Source organism: Triturus cristatus, chromosome 2_2 (genome assembly GCF_964204655.1).
Source record: "Triturus cristatus chromosome 2_2, aTriCri1.1, whole genome shotgun sequence".
Classification (NCBI taxonomy): Eukaryota; Metazoa; Chordata; class Amphibia; order Caudata; family Salamandridae; genus Triturus; species Triturus cristatus.
In genome coordinates, this window is record NC_140582.1 from 1,262,638,490 (window position 1) to 1,262,662,252 (window position 23,763).

Sequence of the window (23,763 nt, forward strand, 5' to 3'; positions counted from 1 at the left end):
GTTCAGACATGGCCATATGCAAATCAGTCTGACCCTGTGCCTCATGGGAACAGTCCAGCCCGAACTGCCAAGCCATGTCTTCCCTGGACCGGAAACAAGCTTCCTAGGACCGGTTTGGGGTTCATAACCCTCCTCAGCCAGGCTATCTTGAATACAGTGGCAAAGTGAGCAAGGGACCCACGTCTGGGCATACCCTGCCAACTAAGGGCGTAGGGAGTAGTGGGGCAATTCAACTTTGGGCCGAGGACGAGAACGTCCTCTCCCAATATCAGGCGGGTATCAGGGCCAGAACGGGGACAGTTGACCAGGCGCTCAGGCTGCTTCTCCTTTATTGGAAGGTAGTTGTGATAGGCAGAGGCAGCCTTCGCCTCGCTTTTATCGACCTGAAGACTGCCTTCGACCTGGTCCCCCGGGATCGGTTCTGGAAAGTCTTGGGTGAGATGGGCATTCCTCCATTTATTCTTAACTTGGTGGTTCGATTGCATGAGGGTAATTATGCACAAGTGAGATGGGGTCACAAGAGCCAAAATACGATAGGATTCCAGTGAACAGGGGAGTACGCCAGGTCTGTGTAATGGCACCCACCCTGTTCTCCTTTTACGTGAATGGAGTGGTCAGTTTCCTTCAGGAAATTCCAGCCGATGCCCCGGCCATGGCAGGGGATAGGGTACCCACCCTCCTGTTCGCAGAAGATACGCTGTTGATCTCCAAGACCCCAGAGACTCCTTGATAGGTTTCAGCTCTTCTGCACCTCCAGAGGGCTGATTATCAATACTACTAAGACTAAATTGATGATATTCAACCCCTATAAGCATTTTAGGCATATTTTTACCCTGGGTGGAACGCGTTTGGAGAGAGTTTGCCCGTTCGATTACCTGGGCATTCGACTCTCTGAAACAATACATTGGAAACCCCACATCAACAAGATGCTCTTGAATCACAAACGTGTGGCAGGGGCAATAGGCAGAGAACATCGCTCCTCACAGAGCAGACCTTTTGCCCCGGCGCTCACGATCTATGCCGTAAAGGCAGTCAGCTCGGCCCTCTATTGCACCAAACTGTGGGGTTTCGACAATGTGGAAGAGATCTGTAGATCTGAACACAAGTTCCTGAAAGAGTTAGTGACCCTTCCCCGAAATGTCCCACTCAAGCCCCTGATGAGTGATATAGGAAGACGCTCTTACAGGGACATTGCTAGATCAAGACTTCTGCTTTAATGGGGCCGCTTGTTGTGAACTACCGAACTCATCAAATATGCCGCCGCAAACAATCTAGATGGCAACCACAGGTTCAGCTGGATAAACAACATTAAGAAACTAGTATTTGCCCTAGGCCTTGAAGACTCTTGGGAAGGCTAGAATCCATCCATTAAAAATGATCTAAAAAAAGAATACTGGGCCTGGGTCGACACACAAGAACTCAGTATTCCCAGAGCAGGAAGGATGACAGAAGATTTTTATCAGTTTAAGCAAATTTGTTTGCTTATGTTAGCCAAAATACTTAGAGCACGTAGTTAAAAATAAACATTTTAAACTTTTCTGTGTCTCTGATTACTCACGTTGTGGACTGATATGAGAATAAAAACAAAAAGGTGTTCTTGAGTCCCACCATTCCTGAGAGTAACCTCAGTCGCTCGTTCTGGGTTGTCTAATCATTGGTAGCTTCGCTGTAGTACGGGTTGGCTTCCTATGCCCTCGCCAAAACTGCGGGGCGTCAACTCACAAATGTGAACAGATCCATAGGGGTGGCGGGAGGATGTTCCACCACGCAGTCTCAAGCGACAAGATCCGCTGTCTGAAGCAGACCGACACTGTCAATTCACATCACGGTTGCGGGACAAGGAGAGGCGTTTGCTATGCACAGATGCGCGTGCCTTCCCTGTTGCCTGTGTTCTTTTTTTTCTATGTAGGAAAAGGGCAGGATTTTGTGTGGCTTGCTTTTTTTTTTCATCGAGCCAAGCGAGTGAGCGTAATATTGTAATGTAGTTAAAATGTTTCAGCCCTGAAGGCTAGTTATCGAAACTGCCATATTTCCCTTCATTTGCAGCATAGAGAACGGATAGAAATTATTTGACTTATTTTTGTTTCTATTATGCCTCGTGTCTGTTGTTTTGGTGAATCTGTTTTTGAGTTCTGATTCTGAAACATGTTACGTAAATATTCTTTTGCAGCTTTAACTCACTGTATATTGATTTGCTTAGCACATGCCTGCCATCTAGTGGTTTTATCCAGTATAGTTTAACATTTATAGCGTAAAACACTCTCGGTATGTATATTGACGGAGACTTGTCAGGAACTTCACCATTAGCTCTCGTTCGACTCATTTTCAAAGGATGAGTGGCAACTATCAGTGTTCATCAAGGCCGCCTACCATTCCCCCGTCTCTCCATGGGCTGAAACGAACTCTACTCCTACAGTGATCACCTTTTTGTCCCGGCAGGTAAATTCTGCACCACCTATCTTTGTCAATCCCTAATCCATCTACAAGAACCTCGAACAGCTACAAATTCTGGTTTGCGATGCCCAGGGCATTTTGTGGAGTGCTGCGCCAGCAATTCCACGCAGAGAGAGAGGGAAAAGCTAAGCACTATGGGGCAGATTTATATCAGACTTGCGCCACTTTTACGCCGCCGTTGCGTCACTTTTGTGACGCAGCGGCGGCGTAAAGCCTGCGCCACGTTGCGCCCTATTTACATCGTGACGCATCTATGGAGATGCGTCACGGTGTAAAGCCCTGCGCCACATTAAACCTGCGTCAGGTTTAATGTATGCAGGGTGAGCGTTTCCCTCACAAGGAAGCCCCGGAAAAGTGACTCAGTGAAATCTATAAGATTTCACTGAGTCACTTTTCCGACGCTGCTGCGTCAAAACCCTGCGCCTGCTTGAAGCAGGCGTAAGGCATGATGGAGCATGATAGGTATGGGCAGCCCCTGAGCATTGCTGGAGTTGCGTCGTGCTTGCGACACGACTCCAGCAATGCGCCACCATACGCCATCAGATGCGTCATGCATCTGTTTATCCTTGCGCCACGATGCGCTGCATTGTAAATGCGGCGCATCTGTGGTGGCGCAAGGGTAAACTTGCGTGATGCATATTTCCTGGCGCATCCATGCTGATTTGCAGGGATGCGCCAGGAAACATAAATCTGCCCCTTTGACTTTCAGACAAGAGACTGCCCCTGATGACGCACCTTATCACCCACGGACCTGCCATGTGTGTCAACGCTGCCAATGATTGGCTGTTGCCTGTTACATGTAACGCTCTTGTTTCACTCTCGAAGCTTATAAAGTTGTTTTTGTTTAAAGGTATAAAAGTTTGTTCGACTGTGACATGGCTTGCTGTTTGTAAGTCACACATGCTTAGAAGGGTAGTACAAACACTACAGGAACATGGATAGGTGTAACGTCGTCGATTGGAATGTCCGTGACCTGGGAACACACGTAAAGAGACACAGGGTGCTGTCAGTCTTGGGCGAGGCTCTACTACTCATGTTACAAACCTGGGCGCACGGACGGAGCGCATTTCAGGGTAGCACGCCGCAAAAATCAGAAATATTGAACTTTCACAAAACATTACTAAGCATGGAATGCGGAGTGCATTCTACCACCTTTCTCGAATTAAGTCATTCCTGGGCAGACATGACCTACACATAACCTGCCTTCAACAGACACACCTAGTTAACTTTGCAACATTATTGTCTATAAAATGAAATACAATCGGAATTGTTCGACTTCAATACACGAAGGGTGATGTTTGCATGCATGACATGTTGACGGTAATGCGACGTGCGACACGAGGGCCGAGTGAGTGATGAATGCTGAACTGGTCCATGGCTTGGCCCTTTGACATCCTGACTCCCGTGGCACCAAGGCCTTCTGGCATCGAGGCGCTTTGATCTGTGATCTGGGGGAGGGGAGTTGGTGAGCTGTCACACGCTGCTGAGCAGGGCGCAGGGGTACCGACTATCAAAGGGGCGTGGACAATGTAATTAAGGGCATGGCTTAAAACACATACGCTAAAAATATGTGCTTAGCATAGTGTGCCACTTGACTTGTATTTTGCTGTTTCTGTCATTGCATCCAGACATATGATACAACAAGTAACATCATACCTACAACAAGTCAGGACTATTGGCTTTGTCAATGGTTGTTAGTTGCATAAGATAATCAAGCAGCAACTATGGCTAGTATATACTATTGAAAAAGCTTCCACTTAAAGCCCCGGTGACACCACAACAATGTTGCTGCTTCTGAGTTTCGAAAAGTGAAGTGGCAATTTGAAGTATGCGCTATTCAATAGGGCGCCGTCACTCGCATCAGCGCTCAGAGTTTTGTGTTTTAAAAAGCAGACACATGGGAGATGTAAGAAGCAAGGATTTCCCTTCCCCCACAACACTCACCTGGCATGACATCATGCCGTAACTCCTCCACTTTTGAGAAGTGAGCAGTAGGCTAATGTGCTGCATAGCTAAATACATATAAGGTCCCAAAGGCGAGACCGTTTGCATTGCAAATGCTTGTTTTTAATGTAACCTGTGTGAATACCACATTTTCCTTTTCGATGTATGGGGGTTTCCCCTAAAAGCTGGTTTTACCGTAAAGCGATCGACCAGTAAAGAGCAGAGACCTGGCCACGTTTCCACTATTGAGTTCCCGTGGCAACCCTCATTTATTACTTGATCTATTAAAGGGACTAAAAAGTCCAAAATCTCATCTTGTTTTATTGAATGCCATGCCAGCCTCTTCAGATTATAAACAACTGGCCCTTTATCGGGAGCTCTTAATGTTGGTAGATAGTCCGCTGCCAATGATAATGTAATTATTTGTGGGTTGTGATCACTCTCTACTCTGGGGGTCACATGTAATTCAATAAATTATTTGAAATAATGGTATACTCAATAGTAGAGTGTTGCCTTGAATTTTTAAAGGTTGGGACACCTGTCGTATTGTATTGAGTATCCTGTAACAGCACAAGTTCCCATTTCTGCAATTGGGAACAGAACATCTTAGTAATATCTTTACTTCTCTTCTTTACGACCTCTGAATTCTTAGTGAACAAATGCATATTAAAATCTCCGGAAATAACAATACTAGTTGCTGGATACCGAAGTGATAAGATTGAAATTGATTCCCATAATACTGAAAGTTGAGTCATCTTAATTGCGTTCTTTACACTCCGATACACATTTATGAATATTATTGATATTTCAAAATCTATTTTAACACACAATAACCAGGCCAGTGGGAAATCTGTTATATAATGAGAAACATCTAGGTCCAAAGAAACATAGATAGAGAGCCCGCCTTTTGCTCGACCATGAACAGATGTGCGTGTTGCAAAGTTGGCATATTCGTAAAAGCCTAATATGGGCTCATGACACATTTTCCATATTTCCTGGAACATTAATATTTTAGAATTCTGTATAAAATTTATTGTATCATGATCTTCTAACAGCTTAGAAAGTCCATATACATTCCAAGAGCAAATATTACAATTAGTAGGTCCATTCTTTCTGGACAGACTGCTCCTTCTTCAATCATTCTCATTAAGTTTCCCATGCTGAGTATTTTTGGTAGCCAGGCCCAATCCTTCATGGGCGCTATTTGTTTTTGTGTTTCTTTACAAATTCGAGGGGCCCAGCTACTACATGTGATGTTTATGCCAGAAGATAAGTCAAAATTGGGCCAATTGCCCCTTTCAGAGTTTTAGAATTCTCCTCTGTTGATTCCATAATCGTTGGTTTCGCTTTTAGATGTCTTTCTTCGTCGATCTTGAGTATCAACAATGTTGGATACAAACTGTCTTTACATTTTTCTATTTTAATTCCCCATTTCTCAAATTGTTGTGTATGTTTTAGTATCCTATTGATGATCTCTTCACTTTGCCGTATGGTACAAGTTACTTCGTGTTTGGGGTTATCAGCATCCTGTTTAAATTGAACAGCTTCTAAGGTGTTCAATGTTAGGTTACTAAGCTCTGGTATAGAAGCTATTAGCTTTGATATATTGCCACAATATAAAATATCATATTGACCCCTTGAGACATACAATGGAATAAAAAGTAACTTTGCAGGAGAAGCAGCACAACCATCCCCAGTCATAGTTGGATTATTTTTAAGTAGATGATTTGTCAAAGATAAATTACAATTTAAACTTGTGCCTTGTAACCTCGGAGCTCTTTGACATTCTTCGACACAAGCTGTTTGCCCAAGTTCACAATTTGGTCCTGAAATGACTATGTCAGGTGGTATAAGAATTTTCTTTTTACCAACTGAAGAGGATGGTGACAATTTTATATTTGACAATTGTATTTCCTCCAATATAATTAATGAATTGTTTTGGCTTTCTTTGTTATCAACCTGGGTCTGAGTCTTAAAGACTCCATCCGCTGGTGGCAACTTTCGCAAAGAACCGTGTCAAACCACACAGCTATGTGGAACTTCGCCACTTTGTGGGGGTGTTGTCTTACTCCATGCGCCTTCAATCGAGGAGGATTTACTTATATCCCCTTTATCTCCATCTGTTGTATTACAAGATTATTTTTTCGATACTTTGAAGAATGGATAGACCTTATTAGTGGCGTGCAAAACACTTGAATTAGTTAAATGTTTTTTTCAATGTATTTTATTATGTGCTTTCCTTTGTTTTTTTCTTGCTCTTTTATAAGACCCACTGATTTTTGGTTAACCGATGATTCTAAAGCGTATGGTACTTGAGCAACCTCTCCACTTTGAGATATTTCTTGCCTATTGGCTTCAATTTCACAATTAACCAACAACAATTGTATACTTCCTTGTTTAATTTTAGTATCCTCTTTGCAAATTTGTGGTTCTGATTCGAAATCCTTATGTAAATCCTTATAATTAATCCCCTCACATGATCGTCCATACTTTGTCTGTCTACATTTTTTTGGGATAGAGGTATCCTTAATGTCTTGGCCATTCATATTAGAAATTACTGTCATTGTTTTGCTCTGCCTTGACATCAGTCTTACTTTGTCCACGAGAGAACCAACTATAATCGGAAGGTCTGATATTTTATCTATTATATTTGCACATGTACAGGAAATCATTTGGTTATCCCTATCCGCTTGTGCCCTTACTACTAGATCTATCAAATTTAATAATTTAGAGTCTATTCCTGCTACGTAAAGGGCAAGTGTATTTAATAGATCCACCTGGATACTCAGTTTGTCAGAATAAAAGCTCAAGGCGTTGGCTATAGTATCCATTACATTAAGCAGACTGCCCCATACTCCTATTTGAATGTCCTTACGGTCCTCATCTGTTCTTTTTTCCACAAACAAATGTGTGTCATATTTGGCTAATAAGGAGAGATCAGCTGAATTGAGAGGATTATTCATGGAATCGGCGTGCTCCGATTTATTTATCGGTTTTGTACATTTATTATCTACCACCTCTGGAATCATTGCTGGTTTTAGATCAGAACTGGCTCTCCCTATTGTTGAGATTAAGCTAAAAGGATCCAGTTCAGATCCGGTTTTCTGAATCTGCAAACTTAACATAATTTCCAGACTCAAGTTGTAACCGATCTGATCCCTATTATAATTAAGTAGGGCTAGGTTTCTTGGTGATTGAATGAAGGGTGGAAGAAATACATCATCTATTGAATGTGACTCTATCTATACCTGATGATATACTTATCACGGAATTATCATCTATGCAACGCACTTCATCAGGTAATTCACCATCTTTCTTATCCTTTTCCAAGGCTTTTTCAGATCCATTTCCAGCCTTAGTTACTACTTTTTCCATAGACCCACTATGAGGACCTCTTGACTTGGACATGGTAATCATAGAACAGGGAGCATGGACTTGAGCTTTTACGACCAGAGGATATGCACCAGGATGAGCACCAAGCACTTGATTCGGAGCCATATTATTAGTTACCTTGAAAAAATGTTGAGAGCTAATGCCGGCAATTACCCAGTCTGTCTTCGTAGAATCTTCTCCAGAGAGAGGCATACAAATAGATGATTTTATTTCCGATTTTTTTATTACTTATTACTGTTGCTGTTATGTCATTAGTCATGTTTTGCGTTCCAAAAGAACTTTTCCTTTCAATTACTTCCCCCGTTGAAAAGTAATCCGTAATAGTTGACTGTAGGATCTCATTAGGGTTTTTTGTAAAACATGCATTTATATCTGACAGACAGACTTTTGGGAAAGAAGACGCAGATTTTGTCAATATATTTAGCTTTTCTCCATCAGATGCCTCAGAATTATCCTTAGCCATGTTCTTTTTCCGTTGCCTATTATGCTGTTGGAGCACTGCTCCACGCAGACGCCCAGATCTCATAATCCCCCGGTTGTTTAACCCACTGTGTCAGATATTGTATGGTTAATATTTGCAATTTAAGTACAATAAATTTAAATGTTTAAATATTTAACTCTCACTTGTTCCCAGTAGCATTCCCTTAGAGTCTGGTTGTTGCTGTTGCCGTGGAGGCATATAACACTGGTATCCACTGGATAAACCTCGGGTTCCTTCGGGTCCACCGTAATACTCCTGGCTCACAAACTGACACAAACTAGCCAAGTAGCAGGTTTCACTGGGGGTTGCAGGCACGATGGTCACAGGGGCAACACTAAACAACACTAGAACAATGTGGAGGCCGCCACTTCTGCGGCAAGAACAGCTGTAGTTAGCACCAAAATTGCTGTTCCCGTCTTGCCTCCTGTGACCTCCTGAGACCGTTACCTGTGGTTATACACGCTTCGGCCCCCCACAAAGCGCACCTGGTCTATGTCACACCATGCCGCTTCCGTGGGAAAAGAAATGTTAAGGGCTGCACTCGCCGGTGCTTTGTCAGTGTCAATGCTTGGCCTCTGACCTCACTTCACAAGCACTCAGCACACGGTGCTAGAATCCCTCTTTGAAGTCTCTCCCCGGACCCGCAAGCAGCCGTAGTGTCGTACTTTAATCTCTGTGACCGCGTAGGGGAGAGAGGGCCCCACCCCTGTCTATCCTGGTATTAGCGGACCGCAAATGGTTAATGCGGTATGTACGAGTGCTTTATATATCGTTCTAGCTATGAATGCACTGTGTACACGTTATTCTGCTTCACTACGCGGGTTCCATTTTGGAAACAGTGGCCATCTTGTGATTGCCCTCACATAGGCTATAATGAAGCAACTACGGGCCTTGCAATGCATGTGCCTTTCCTTGACTCTTCTGTGACCTGGGCAGCTTGGCTCTGCTGCCCCAGGTCAAACTGGTCTCACGAGCTCCCCTTCCTCCGGCCACCTGTGATTAGCATCAGGGCTCAACGCACCATAAAGTCCTTTCATCACACACAAGCCTCCGGCTAATCACTCTCGCACCTGCTTGTTCCTGCTTTATGACTTGTTTCCCAAAACAGGAGATGCTCATGTTTATTGGGGCCTATCGATATCTAATGTGGCATCTGAACCTTGCTGTGTAAATAATTGTGGGCTGGCTTAACTGGAATGTGGGATGGTCATCATGACTCTGCTCTTTCGTTTGAACTGTACACTTGTTTATTGCCGTATCATAAACCTAGGAATGTATGCCTGAGGCAGGGAAAACTGTATTTAAGATGAAGTCCGTTTCTATGATTTTCAGCAGTCTCCTGAGAACATACACGCTGTTGTACTTCTAGGATATCTGTAATTGGTCTGCAGCCAATAAACGAATCTTTGACTTCACCCAGAAGACTCTGTGTTTCTGTAGGTCTGAAACAGGGAGTAACCCAGAAGTCATAGGGTGTGTTCCCCTGCACCGCTGGGCTTAAAATACCCAGTACTTCAGTTTGGCGCCCAACTCGGGACGATTTCAGCGGTACCAGTCCAAGCCAGAGGTTCGTGAGGGGCTTCGTGTGGAAATTCCGGAGGAAGGCCTCCACTTCATCGACCCCTGCATGTCGACGTGGTCCGAAAGTCTTTTCTGCGAGGTTCTCCGCGTCCCAACGGCTACGAAGGACTGCTGCCCTGATTAATCGACCTGTTTTGGACCCTTGACGAGTTTTGAGAGAGCGAAACAATCGAGAGAGTCTTCTGGTTACGCCATCGATCATCAATATTCAGTTAAGTATAAGTGGAGCGTCTCCCATTGGTTTGGTATCCCTCGGGATCATTTTGATTTGGTAATTTGGAGTTTGCAAACGCCAAAGCCAGAGGACTCGTGTATTCACGAGACTATCATAATCGATAATCCTTTGACGTTTTTGGGTCTAGACTAGTGAGCGAAGATGCCTGGTTCTAGAATATTTGGTAGAATATTTTGTTTGGGTTGTGGAAGAGATTTCCAGCTGGAGCAATCATGTCCGGTTCCTCCGGTTGGAACTCCAACTTATGAGCTCTATGTAAAACATGGCGTAGGCCCTATTGCATATAACGAAGTGTGGATCCACTACACCAGAAAAGATGGTGTTTTAAAATGGCCCCAAAATGGTAGTTTCGATACCGATATTTTAGAGAATTTGGAAATTAAATTGTTTAAAAAGAAAGCCCGGCCGGCGATGTTTGATTCTTTCCGCTTATGGCGAAAGGAAGCCAAACAGAAGGAAATTAAGCTAGCGAAAAAGAATAATAGAGAGAAAGGTATGACAGTAATGCAAGCAGCTGTACAATTCAGAGACAATGAGGAGGAGCAGATGAATGAGCAATTGCACAGACAGCGTAAGTTAGGGATCGACAAATGTTACCCAGCTTTACCGCACTCTAAACAGAATGAGTTAGAAGAAAAGGAGAAAGATCCCCTGATGTCGCATTTGTTGAGTTCGCCACCCCCGTATGCTCAAAATGCCACGGCGCCTCCCCAGCTTGTGAATATGCCACCTCCAGTCAATATACTGCAAGCCTTGCCACTACCGCCAGCTGCTTTGCAGCCGGCTCCTATCCCTATAGCGCAGCCCTCTCAAGGGCCGCCAGTTGTGCTTTCAACTGCCCCCGCGCTTCCTGCGACTTTATCTAATTCAGCAGCTGCCTCCCCTGACACTCTTCCTTGCACCACTCCAGTACCTGTTTCTGCATCCTCTTTTCTCCCCTCTGTTTATCCCCCTGTTTTCGCCTCAGCTTCTCCTTCAGCGCGACAGCGCTTAGCTAATGTGGTTACTACGTTAATGTCTCCTCTCTTTGAGTCATCTGGTGCGACTCCTGGTTTATAGCGTAAGCAATTGCGCAGTCAATTGCCTAACCCCGATGAGAAAAAGGTAATAGATCGCATGGCGCGTAGATGGATTGTTTTCCCTTCACTGTATGATGTGGAATCAGTTGTCAACGTATTTCATCAATGGGATGCCCCAAAACAGAGATATGTGTTTGAGAAAATGTGCGAAATTCTCTGTGAGGAATTGGATGATAGTGGTAAAGACCCAAGCCCGCAGGAGTTGTGTCGAGTGAGATTTGATTTTGGAACTGGTACCATTGTAGATCGCGAGGTAGATAAAGCAGTTGCGGTTGTATTGTCCTTCAGGAATGATGATTGTCAACAGTCATTGTTTGAACAAGATGTCCTTGTGGGGAAAAAGGTAAAAGCGCGACAATACCCCATGAGAGAAGTTCCCCCGGTATGGAAGGAAGCAGTTGCAGCTGATGCCGGTGCCGGTATCGCTGCTGTGCCAGCGCATTTCCAGCGTGTTTGGGTGCATGTTCCATGGAAGCGTTCTGAGGTGTTAGCGCTTAAGCAGACATTGCCTGATCCCCGTAAAAACCCTGCAGGATATTATAAAGAGTTGTCACAGACGGCAGGGTCATGCGTTATGAATCTGGCCGACATAGACATGTTGTTTGGTAATGTTGTTCCACAGCCCCTATGGGGATCAATTCGTAATGCAGATCACGATGCAGAACTAGGTGCTACATGGGCTGACATTATTGCCGCTGACGCTAGACAAACTGGTGGCGCGAAACCTGAGCCATTAATAGCAGAACTCCCTGGTAGAATCATGACATATATGAAGACAATAATGCCTGCGATGCGCGTAAATTGGGACAAGCTATCTGCATGCAAGCAGAAGAAAGATGAGACAGTTTCAGACTTCTTTACCAGGTTTGAAGAAACGTTTATTGACCACAGTGGGCAAGATATGAGTACTGAGGGTGGCCAACGGTTATTTGTGGATAAATTTGTGCAGAATTTACTTCCTGACTTGTGTAAAAAGTTAAAAGATTCAGAAAGTTCTTGGGCTGTTTCTTCTTCAGCGCAAATACTGGCTACTGCACAGTATTATGAAAACAGAGATAAAGACGAGAAAGATAGAACAGATAAGAAAACGATGGAACTAAAGACAAAGGTCCTTTTGCAGCAGGACTATCCGCCACGTGGAGGTCAGAATAATTATAGGCAACCCCAAGGTGTCTATCACCAACCCCAACAATTTCAGAACAATCAGCAAATGAATGGGTATTATCAACCACGTGTCCGTCTAGGTCCCAACCAATGTTCATACTGCAAAGAGGAAGGTCATTTTAAATATAGTTGCCCTAAATTAATGCAGCGGAACGGTAATGCGTATGGCGCAAGAGGTAGGGGTGGTCAGCAAGCTCCTAGAGGCAGAGGGCGTGGAAATGTTCCCCAGAACGCGCGTCCTCTTCCGCCTCAAAATACCATCAATAGCTTTGATCAGCAAGCCAACGCGACTAGTAATACAGCTCAGTACTACAATAATGATTATTATGCAGAGGACGGCGATGCAGAAAATAATGATTACTAGGACAGCCTTAGACAGAGAGAGGGAGTTGTTTCAGTGCCAGTGGATCAGAGCGGACCGTATGTTGAGGTGACTACAGCAAATGTAACGGAGCCTTTTCTGCTAGACACTGGTGCTGCAAAGAGTTCAATCATGCATTCAAAACTCCCTGGCGCACCTTTGTCTGGCGATATAAATGTTTCAGTAGGTTTTTCTGGCGCCCCAGTTAGGAACCCGATTTCTAGTCCCATGTCACTTTCTATTGGACCTTGCGAGCTGAAAGCACCCCTGATTCTAACAACAGGTTGTGGTGAGAATTTGCTAGGGTTAGATTTGTTGAAAAGATTACATGCTACACCGTATTGTTCACCGTCAGGGGTACAACTTACATTAGGCAGGAAAGTGATTTCCCCGATGTACTTGTCTAAAAATACAATGCCGCCTGAATTGTCATCCCTTCCGGATGTCCTTTGGGCTACTGGTCCCAATGATGTGGGCCTCTTGAAGATACCGCCATACGTGGTAACTTTAAAGGCTAATGTCAGACTGCCACGTATTCCCCAGTACAAGATCTCTAATGAAGGTCAGAAAGCATTGTTAGAAATTGTCAGTGACTTGATTATTAAGAGTGTGATTGAAGAGACAAGAGGCAACGTTTGCAACAGCCCAATTTTACCTGTCTTAAAACGAACGGACCCTTCACAGCCACCTGTTTACAGATTTGTGATTGATCTTAGAGAGGTTAATAAGATTGTTGTGCCACAGTTTCCAGTTGTCCCTGATATAACTGCCTTGTTAACGATGATTCCAGCCTCTGCTGCATGGTTTTCAGTGATCGATTTAAAGAATGCTTTCTTTAGCATCCCGATTGCAGAGGATAGCAGAGACATTTTTGGCTTCAGTCTGGGAGGCCGAAGCTTCCGCTTCAAACGCGCTCCCCAGGGCTACTGTGAAAGTCCATCAATATACAGCCAAGCTTTGAAAGCGCAGCTTGATGCACTTGTTTTACCTAGTGGCGCTATCCTGATTCAGTACGTTGACGATTTACTAATCGCCGCGGATACTGAAAAGATCTGCAAAGAAGCCACATTGTCATTGTTGCGCCATTTATCTGCTTTCCATCATAAAGTGTCTCTCTCAAAGCTGCAATATTGTCGACAAGAGGTGACCTACTTAGGTCATCTCTTATCGAAGGAGGGAAGGAAACTGACCCCAGAAAGAATTCAAGCCATTGCACAGTTGAGTGTGCCAAGAACACAGAGAGAAGTGCGTGCTTTCTTGGGCATTACCTCATACTGTAGGCACTGGATCCCAAATTTTCCTTGTTGGCAAAACCTTTGTTAGCATTAACATGTAAAGACACACCGAATCCTATCCCATGGTCTGAAGAGTGCCAGAAAAGTTTTGTGGAATTGCGCAGTGCATTATGTTCAGCTCCTGTGTTGGGTACCCCTGACTACAGCAAGCCTTTTACATTGTATGTTTACGAGAAAGATGGTTGTGCGTTATCAGTGTTAACACAGCCTTTTGGCGACAGACCGCGCCCATGCGCATATTTTTCATCAACCTTGGACCCTGTAGCGAGGGCATTGCCAAGCTGTCTGAGAGCGACAGCAGCTGCAGCTATGTCTATCCGACAATCTGCTGGTTTGGTAATGGACAACACATTGATCGTTATGGTTCCACATGCTGTAGACACATTATTGAACAGAACCAAGACACAACACTTGACTAGTGCGTGATTATCAGGCTATGAGCTCACACTGTTAGCAAACCACATACACATAAAGAGATGCAACACGCTGAATCCAGCTACGTTATTGCCAAATCTAACAGACCTAGATGAGAATGAGCAACATGACTGTCTGTTCAGAACAGAAGAAGAGACGAAAGGGAGAGTAGATCTAAAAGATACTCCCCTGACTGAGTGTGACGGTACTTTATGGGTGGATGGTTCGTGTTTCAAGCTCCCTAATGGTGACACAACTGCTGCATATGCTATCACGACTTTACACACGGTTGTGGAAACTGCACGAGTGCCACATAATTCGGCCCAAGCAGCAGAATTAATCGCCCTCACGAGAGCATGCGTGTTGTCTGAAGGAATGAGAGTGAATATATACACCGATAGCCAGTACGCCTTTGGCGTGGCTCATAGTTTTGGGCGATTGTGGAAAGAACGTGGGTTCCTGACGTCGCATGGAGCTAAAATTCAGAATGGCAAGTTGGTGAATGATCTCCTTGAGTCACTGACCCTACCGTTGCAAGTTGCGATCATGAAATGCAGTGCGCACAGGAAAATCACAGATAATGTTGGACGTGGGAATGCGTTTGCTGATGAGATCGCAAAAGAAACAGCACAGAATGTAAAGACTAGAATGTATGTTGCAGGCCCCGCAAGATGGGTTGATGATGTGGGAATGTGTGAAAACACGATAGAGAGTGTGAAGTCGCTTCAAGCTGAAGCCACAGAGAAAGAATTAAGCAAGTGGAGAGAAAGTGTGGGTAAGTTGGATGAGAATGGTTGTTGGATTGATCTGACAGAACATAGGCGATGGTTGTTGCCTGACGCATATGTGCTCCCAGTAGTTACAATGGCACATGGAATGGCGCACATCAGTACGAAAGGAATTTGTAAGTTGTTGGCTCCAGTATGGCAGAATGATGGGATTCCCAAGTGTGCAGAGAATGTGGTCAAGAATTGCATGGTATGCTTGAAATACAACCCTGGTAGGGGAACCCCAACTCCAGCTGGTCATTTTGCACCCCCATCATACCCATTTGAAGTTTTGCAGCTGGACTTTATCCACATGGAAAGGTGCAACAACCTGAAATATGTACTGGTGGTTGTTTGTGCTTTCTCGAAGTGGATAGAGGCTTATCCTCTGAAAGATAACACTGCCCTATCCACAGCCAAAGCTCTTGTGAAGGAGTTTTTTCCCAGGTTTGGAATGCCAAGAATGGTGTGGTGTGATAATGGAAGTGAGTTTGTGGGTAAAGTAATGAAGAATGTGTGTGAGGGTTTAGGCATCAAGCAAAAGTTCCACGCTGCAAATCACCCCCAATCAGCTGGATTAGTAGAGCGCTACAACAGTGCTCTAAAACTTAAACTGGCCAAAATCCAGGCGAGCACCAGTCTTAAATGGCCTGACGCTCTGCCTTTAGCACTCCTGTCCACCAGAATGACCGTACACTCACGAGTGGGACTTAGTCCTTATGAGGTCGTTTTTGGCCGCCCGGCTAATGTATGGGGCGTGCCAAGACCGGCGAAATTCAGTGAGATTTTGCATCCAGTACTACTCGATTACTTGTATGATTTGACTGTTAAACTGCGTGTTTTACACCAACAGGTGCATGATACTCTTCCCCCGGCTCCTGAAACTCCCGGACACCCTATCAACCCTGGCTCGTGGGTCCTGGTCCGAAATTTCCAGCGCAAAGGCAACGACGAGCCTCGCTGGATCGGCTCCCACCTTGTACTTCTGTCAACAAGATCATCGGTTCGAGTGAAAGGCAAGAAGAACTGGATCCACGCCACCCACGTGAAGAGGATCCCTTTGCCTCTGCCATATGACCGGTGGGTCCAGGAGGGTATCGCCGACTCTGAGACAGATACTGTACCTCGTTTTGTACCATTCAGTGATGCACGCATAAAAGGCACAGTTTCAGACCAAGAGAGTGACAATATTCTGCAAGAGGCTGTGCCACTGTCAAACCGATTGGACACCACAAAGCCTGAACTTTTGTTCCAAGACCAAACAGCACCTGGCCGTCTCAGCTATAATTTGAGACCAAGGCCTATGGACAAATAAAGATTTCCTTACTATTTCCTTTTTGACATTTTAGCTCTCCCATCTGAAGGACTTTCTTGATTTTTGTTTTTCAAACCACCATCCGGGTTCAGCCGCAGGGTCGCGGTGCCAAGACTTTGGGGTACAGGCCGAAGACGTTAGGTCAATGGTTCTGGTTGGTCTAGGGCGTTTCCCTGGACTGACAGGCGTACTCCTTAGCAGAAGAAACTCATCCGCCGCGAGCGGCCCGATTAGAGGATGGAGTTTTTTAAGATGGAGAGACCCGTTGAGGAAATGAACTTTAAAGCAAAGATATGTAAAATTATGAGAAGTAAATGTTTTGTATTTTTGTGCCTATTTATACTATGTAGTATAATGATGTTCATCGTCAGATTTGTATTTTTCTCTTTTCAAAAGCCCATTGCACCCACTGTACAGCCTATACCTCTTTCTACTGCCTCCTCACACTCTTTTCACCCTCTGCCTGAACACGAACAGACCAGACGATCAGAGTTTGTAAATAACTCGTTTATTCAGCTCTTGCACCAGCACCAGCTAGTCATGAATACAACCAATTGCTGGGCGTGTGGTTTAATGCCACATACCATTAATAAGGGTATTCCTTATTTGGTGCTGCCATTTAGTTATAATGGATCGTCATGGGCATTCCAGACCATGTTCCTCTATGCTCTAGATGCTTACTCCCCGCGACAACCGCGTTCCATCAGACCTAGTACAAATAATAAAGCCTTAGTGAGAGGAATTGCCGATATGAGTAGGGATATTGATGCATACTCATCCATTCCCAAAGAAGAGCTGAGAGCTTATGTAGGGTGGAACGCGACGGGGTATAGTATTAGTCTGGGAGAAAGACAGCGAAAAATCTCATCTCCAATCTGGGTCGTACCCCACATAGGTCGGTTCTGCTTACAGGGTAATGGTCAGAATCCTAGAGCTCAACTGGGAAGAAGCGACTGTACTGAAACGTACACTTTCCCGTCACAGTTTTCTCCTGCGTTTTTGGCTGCCAAGGGTACATATTTCATCTGCAATGACCGAGCATACACATGGTTGCCCCCTGATTTCTCGGGCACATGTTATATTGCAAACTTGCTACCGCCAACATTTACTGCTGCCCCTGACTATCACAAGACCAGAGTTGTGAGGGGAGTGATTAGTAAGGAGGATACTGCCGGTCAGGAAGCAGGAGACTTATTCTTGGGTTTCCTGCCGTTTTGGGGACCTATGGTAAATAGTGGGAACCTGAGACAACTGACTTGTGTGGTTGAATCCACTGTTAATGTTACGGCTGGTGCCCTTGGTAATCTGACCGCTGAGCTCCAAGCGGATCGCCTCATGACTTTGCAGAACCGCATGGTTCTAGACGTTATTCTTGCAGACCGCGGTGGGGTATGTAAGGTTATCCAATCCAGTTGTTGCATTTTCATAACAGATAACGCTCCAACAGTCTATCAAGCCATCTCCAAACTCCATAAAATATCTGAATCCATACACGTGGATAAGGGAGACTGGTCCCTGGTGGGGTGGTTCTGGGAACTGATATCTGCCTGGGGTTGGAAAGTTCTAATGGTCATTGGAATGATCTTAGCCATTCTTTTCCTGTTCTGTCTGTGCATACAGTGTGCTCCTGCGATATGTGGCCTCTGTGCTACCTTATGTGTAAGGAAACCTGTATCGAGGGACGAGCTAAGTAATAGGATGATGCTACAGCAACATCTCCATGACTTTGTGAACATTGACCTAGACTCGGATTAAGATGAGTATAGTGATTGCCTATGTAAGGGCAAAAGGAGGGTCTGTCGTACTTTAATCTCTGTGACCGCGTAGGGGAGAGAGGGCCCCACCCCTGTCTATCCTGGTATTAGCGGACCGCAAATGGTTAATGCGGTATGTACGAGTGCTTTATATATCGTTCTAGCTATGAATGCACTGTGTACACGTTATTCTGCTTCACTACGCGGGTTCCATTTTGGAAACAGTGGCCATCTTGTTATTGCCCTCACATAGGCTATAATGAAGCAAATACGGGCCTTGCAATGCATGTGCCTTTCCTTGACTCTTCTGTGACCTGGGCAGCTTGGCTCTGCTGCCCCAGGTCAAACTGGTCTCACGAGCTCCCCTTCCTCCGGCCACCTGTGATTAGCATCAGGGCTCAACGCACCATAAAGTCCTTTCATCACACACAAGCCTCCGGCTAATCACTCTCGCACCTGCTTGTTCCTGCTTTATGGCTTGTTTCCCAAAACAGGAGATGCTCATGTTTATTGGGGCCTATCGATATCTAATGTGGGATCTGAACCTTGCTGTGTAAATAATTGTGGGCTGGCTTAACTGGAATGTGGGATGGTCATCATGACTCTGCTCTTTCGTTTGAACTGTACACTTGTTTATTGCCGTATCATAAACCTAGGAATGTATGCCTGAGGCAGGGAAAACTGTATTTAAGATGAAGTCCGTTTCTATGATTTTCAGCAGTCTCCTGAGAACATACACGCTGTTGTACTTCTAGGATATCTGTAATTGGTCTGCAGCCAATAAACGAATCTTTGACTTCACCCAGAAGACTCTGTGTTTCTGTAGGTCTGAAACAGGGAGTAACCCAGAAGTCATAGGGTGTGTTCCCCTGCACCGCTGGGCTTAAAATACCCAGTACTTCAGTTGGGAAAATAAACTCAATCCAGGGTGAGGGAGTATTGAAGCAGCATGGTGCAAAACAAGGTAGGCAGAGCGCGCATGCAGCAGAGCACGCTGACAGGGCGCTGGCTGCTTCTGGACTAATTTTACGGAGTGAGCGGCTGATAGAGAGGGTCTGGAGTTCAGCACTGCTAATCGCCTGCAGATGTATCCAAGCACTGCGGGCCTTGTTGCTTCGAGTGGAATCAGTTCAACAACCAGGTCTTGAGTACCTTCCTGAATTCCACGAGTGAGAATGAGGTCTGGAGTTGAAGGGGAAGGTGTAGGAAAGTGCCCTTTTTTGCATGGTCACCCCTCACTTTTTACCTGATATTGATACACTTTGACAAAATGTGCACTGGGTCTCGGCTACTCGGGGGAACAGCCATTACATCGCATTAATTCGCATGCGCTTTTACAACGCATGCGATGTAATGAGTAATGGCGGCTATCCATGTCGTTGTGAGGAAACTGAGGCTGGTTCCTCACAACGACTTGCACCGCCCCTTGAAGCAGGAAGGAGGAAGCAGGAACTGGGAGCAGAGACGGTGATGCTGGAGAGGAGAGAGGTAAGGGGGTTTGCGCTTGGGGGGGTTACTTTTGTAGGGTTTAGGGTAGTGTAAAAGTAGTGTTGTAGTGTTTGTGTTGTGTGTTTTTTTTACGTTTTAGGGTGTTTTTTGTAGTGTTTTAGGGTTGTGTTAGTGTTTTAGGGTTTAGTGTAGTGTTGTAGTGTTTGTTTAGTTTAGTGTGTTAGGGTTTAGGGAAGTGTTGTAGTGTTTTAGGGTTTAGGGTAGTGTTGTAGAGTTTGTGTAGTGTTGTGTTTTAGGGTTTATGGTAGTGTAGTAGTGTTTGGGTAGTGCATTACGGTAGTGTTGTAGTGTTTGTGTAGTGTAGTGTTTTAGGGTTTAGGGTGGTGTAGTGGTTTAGGGTAGTGTTGTAGTGTTTGTGTAGTGTTTTAGGGTTTAGGGTAGTGTCGTAGAGTTTGTGTAGTGTAGAGTTTTAAGGTTTAGGGTTGTGTAGTAGTGTTTGTGTAGTGTAGTGTTTTAGGGTTTAGGGTTGTGTAGTAGTGTTTGTGTAGTGTAGTGTTTTAGGGTTTAGGGTAGTGTTGGTGTAGTGTTTTAGGGTTTAGGGTAGTGTTGTTGTGTTTTAGGGTTTAGGGTACTGTTGTAGAGTTTGTGTAGTGTAGTGTTTTAGGGTTTAGGGTAGCGTTGTAGTGTAGTTTAGGGTAGTGTTGTAGTGTTTGTGTAGTGTAGTGTAGTATTTAAGGGTAGTGTCGGGGGGTTGTGCAGGGTAGTGTAGTGTAATTGTAGGTAGAGGACTGGGGGTCGAGAGAGTGTTGTGCAGGGGTAGTGTAGAGTCACTTACCTTTAAAACTTTTACCACGAGTATAGCTTTACCACGCCTGCTTTTGCGTTGTAATGGCATGCGTGGTAAAAGCATACTCGTGGTAACAGTTTGCGATGTAATGGCATTTCGTTGTCATTGACATCGCGTAGTAATACCCGCGTTGTAATGGCACGCGTGGTATTAGTATGCGATGTAATGACATACATCCCTGCTACTCAGGTTTACAGTGCCTGTGTTCTTTCCAAAAACTGGACCTTTATTTCCATAATTGACACATCTCCGGCATACAAATAAGTCCCTTGTCTAAGGTACCAGTGGTACCAAGGGTCTTGTGACCAGAGAGGGTCTCTAAGCGCTGCAGCATGTATAGTGCCACCCTCAGAGGCCCATCACCTAACACTAGCACACTGCCACTGTAGCTTGCGTGTTTTGGTGAAGATAAAAGTGAAGAGTCAACCTGGCACACATCCCTGTGTGCTAAGTCTGCCAACACTACAAGAGGCATAGGTAAGTCACCCCTTCACCCCTACAGCAGGCATTCTAAGCCTAGGTCAGGGTGCACTATACTTCTTGTGAAAGCATAACTGTATGAGCAGATATGGCCCTATAGTGTCTAATGCCATTCTTAGACATTAGAAGTGTATAGTAAAGCCATACCGAGTACATAGGCTGGGAACTTGTCAATACGAGTTCCACAGCTCCATGATGGCTTCACCGAATCTCAAGTTGTTTGGTACCAAATATCTCAGAATAATGAACCCACACTGATGCAAGTGTTAAATTAATTAATAAATGCACTCAGAGAGCACCTCAGAGTTGCCCCCTGAAAACCTACCCAACCGCAGCCTGCCACTTTCAGACATGTTTCTGACCTGCTGAGGTGGGAGCCTTATGCTCTTGTGCGTCAGAAACAAAGCCTGCACTGGTTGGAGGTACTTCTCTCCTACCCCCAAGCAGGGACAGCATTTAGAGCCGTGAGCCTTTTCAGACTTCCTGCCTTCTTTTTTGCTAGCCAGGGCCTCTACAGCTAGTGGAGATGCCCACCTCCACGACCAATCCCCACTTTGGCGGCAGGGTCGAGAGGTAAATTAGTAAGCAGGAGAGCTGTGTTCCATCTCAGTCAGGAAAAACCCTAAGGTGCCCCGAGCTGAAGTTACCCTCTTCTTTCAAAATCCTCTATATTGAATGTGAGGATTTTAGCCAAAAGGATTTGGTGGCACCACTGAACCTAAATCCTCAGATTCCTAGTGGCCTAAAGAAGAAGGACCGAAGAGCCATGCAGCAGTGAAGGCTCCAGATGACAAGTGACTTAGCCCCAGCCCTACCGGCCTGTCAGCAGCCCTCAAAGATACCTGTGTGACTCTTCCTACAGGTTTATAACCCTGGGAGGACTGCCTGCCTTCCCTTAAGACCAAGAACTCCCAAGGACAGTGGCCCTGTCCATAAAGGAATCAACAACAAGAGCTCCAGTGCCCTGTTGAGCTGCCCAACAGACCCACGGACCAACCTCTGCACCCTACGCCTCCGGCCCAAGATGAAGTGCCCCCCTATTCTAAGAAGGCTTCACAGTGGTCCTAAGCACGAGTCCACTCCAGAGTGACCTCTCCTTGACTCCACGACGAAGCCTGCAGCCTCAACATGAAGGGTCCCCCAACCGTGATCGGCTCCAGTAAGACTTCTCCAACATCTAAAGTCACCCCTGCACCTGCACCAAAGGAGTCGCTGAGTTCTTCAGGATCTCAACTTACCTCCAGAGCCACCAGTTCCCTTTGTCCAACCTCCTGGTCTGAGCCTACAGCCTTTGTTCAAGATCTTCAGTCTCAATTGGTTTGCATTGGGCGCCCGATGCTGTGTTGGCACTCTGCAACCGGCAGTCCTGCCAAGTACCACACATCAGGCGTTAGACTAACACATTTTGGTATGGTGGTCTGCATCACCGCATCAAAATGCAAAGTCACGCATTTATAGCACCTCCTGAAATTGGCTGGCAAACAGAGATGGAGGACCGCGCTATTAAGCAAAGCAGCGCGCTGCTCCGACATCCTGAGCCCACAGTGAGTGAAAGACTGTAATACACTCTACAGTGCAACTGCACTGCTCTGCTCGGGTGTCGGGTTATTAAGTGTTTACAATCTCTCTCATCTGCCAGCAGGAGGTGGTTCCAGTCGCACCGACCAGGCTGGGCTCAGCTGTGCTCTAATTGGCTCCAGCACTGCGCCGTCATTCACAACATTGTCCTGAGTCTACTAAGTGGCCGGCGCGAGCGGGCGGAAGTTTGGAAGTTTTGTTGTAGTCCGCCGCTGCTCGCACCCCTGCATGCGCATCTCCTTATAATGCCATGTGACTGGACCAGGCTGCTGGAGACTCCTTGTTGCGCTCGGAGACCTAAGGCCAACGAAAAAGAGGGTGGAAAAAAATGAGGCAAGGGCAAAAACACAGGGAAAGACCACCCTAGGGCTGACAGGTCTAACAATCTCCATACAGTGAATGGACTTTGGAACTCAGACCTGGGGCTGCCCATTCGAATGCAGATGGACTTTCCAGGTTCTTCCACTTAGACAATGAAAACTCTCTTGGGAAAGGTTAGTCTCATCCTCTTTCGTTTGGAGGGCAGCTTTGTGTAAAAAGGTGCCCCTTTTTGCATGGTTACCACCCACTTTTTGCCTGCTTTCTGATGCACCTTGACTGAATGTGCACTGGGTCCCTGCTAATCAGGATCCCAATGCCTGTGTTCTTTCCCAAAACTGTACCTTCCACAATTGGCACACCTCTAGCACTCATAGTAAAGTCCCTTGTGAAAGGTACCACTGGTACCAAGGGCATTGTGACCAGAGAGGATCTGTAAGGTGCCACCCTAAGAGAACCCTCAGCAAACACATGCACACTGCCACTGCGGCCTGCATCTTTTGGTGCAGATAAAAGTGAAGAGTTAACCTGGCACACATCCCTGTGTGCTAAGTCTACCAACACTGCAAGAGGCATAGGTAAGTCACCTCTACAGCAATCCTTCCAGCCCTAAGGCACTGTGCACTGTACCTCTTGTGAAGGCATAACTGCATGAACAGATATGCCCCTGTAGTGTCTAAGTCCATTCTTAGACAATATAAGTGTATAGTGAAGCCATACCAAGTACATGGGCTAAAAACTTGTCAATAAGAGTTCTACAGTTCCATGATGGCTTCACTGAATGCCAAGATATGTGGTATCAAACATATTAGTTTAATTAACCCACAGTGATGCCAGTGTTGGAATCATTTATA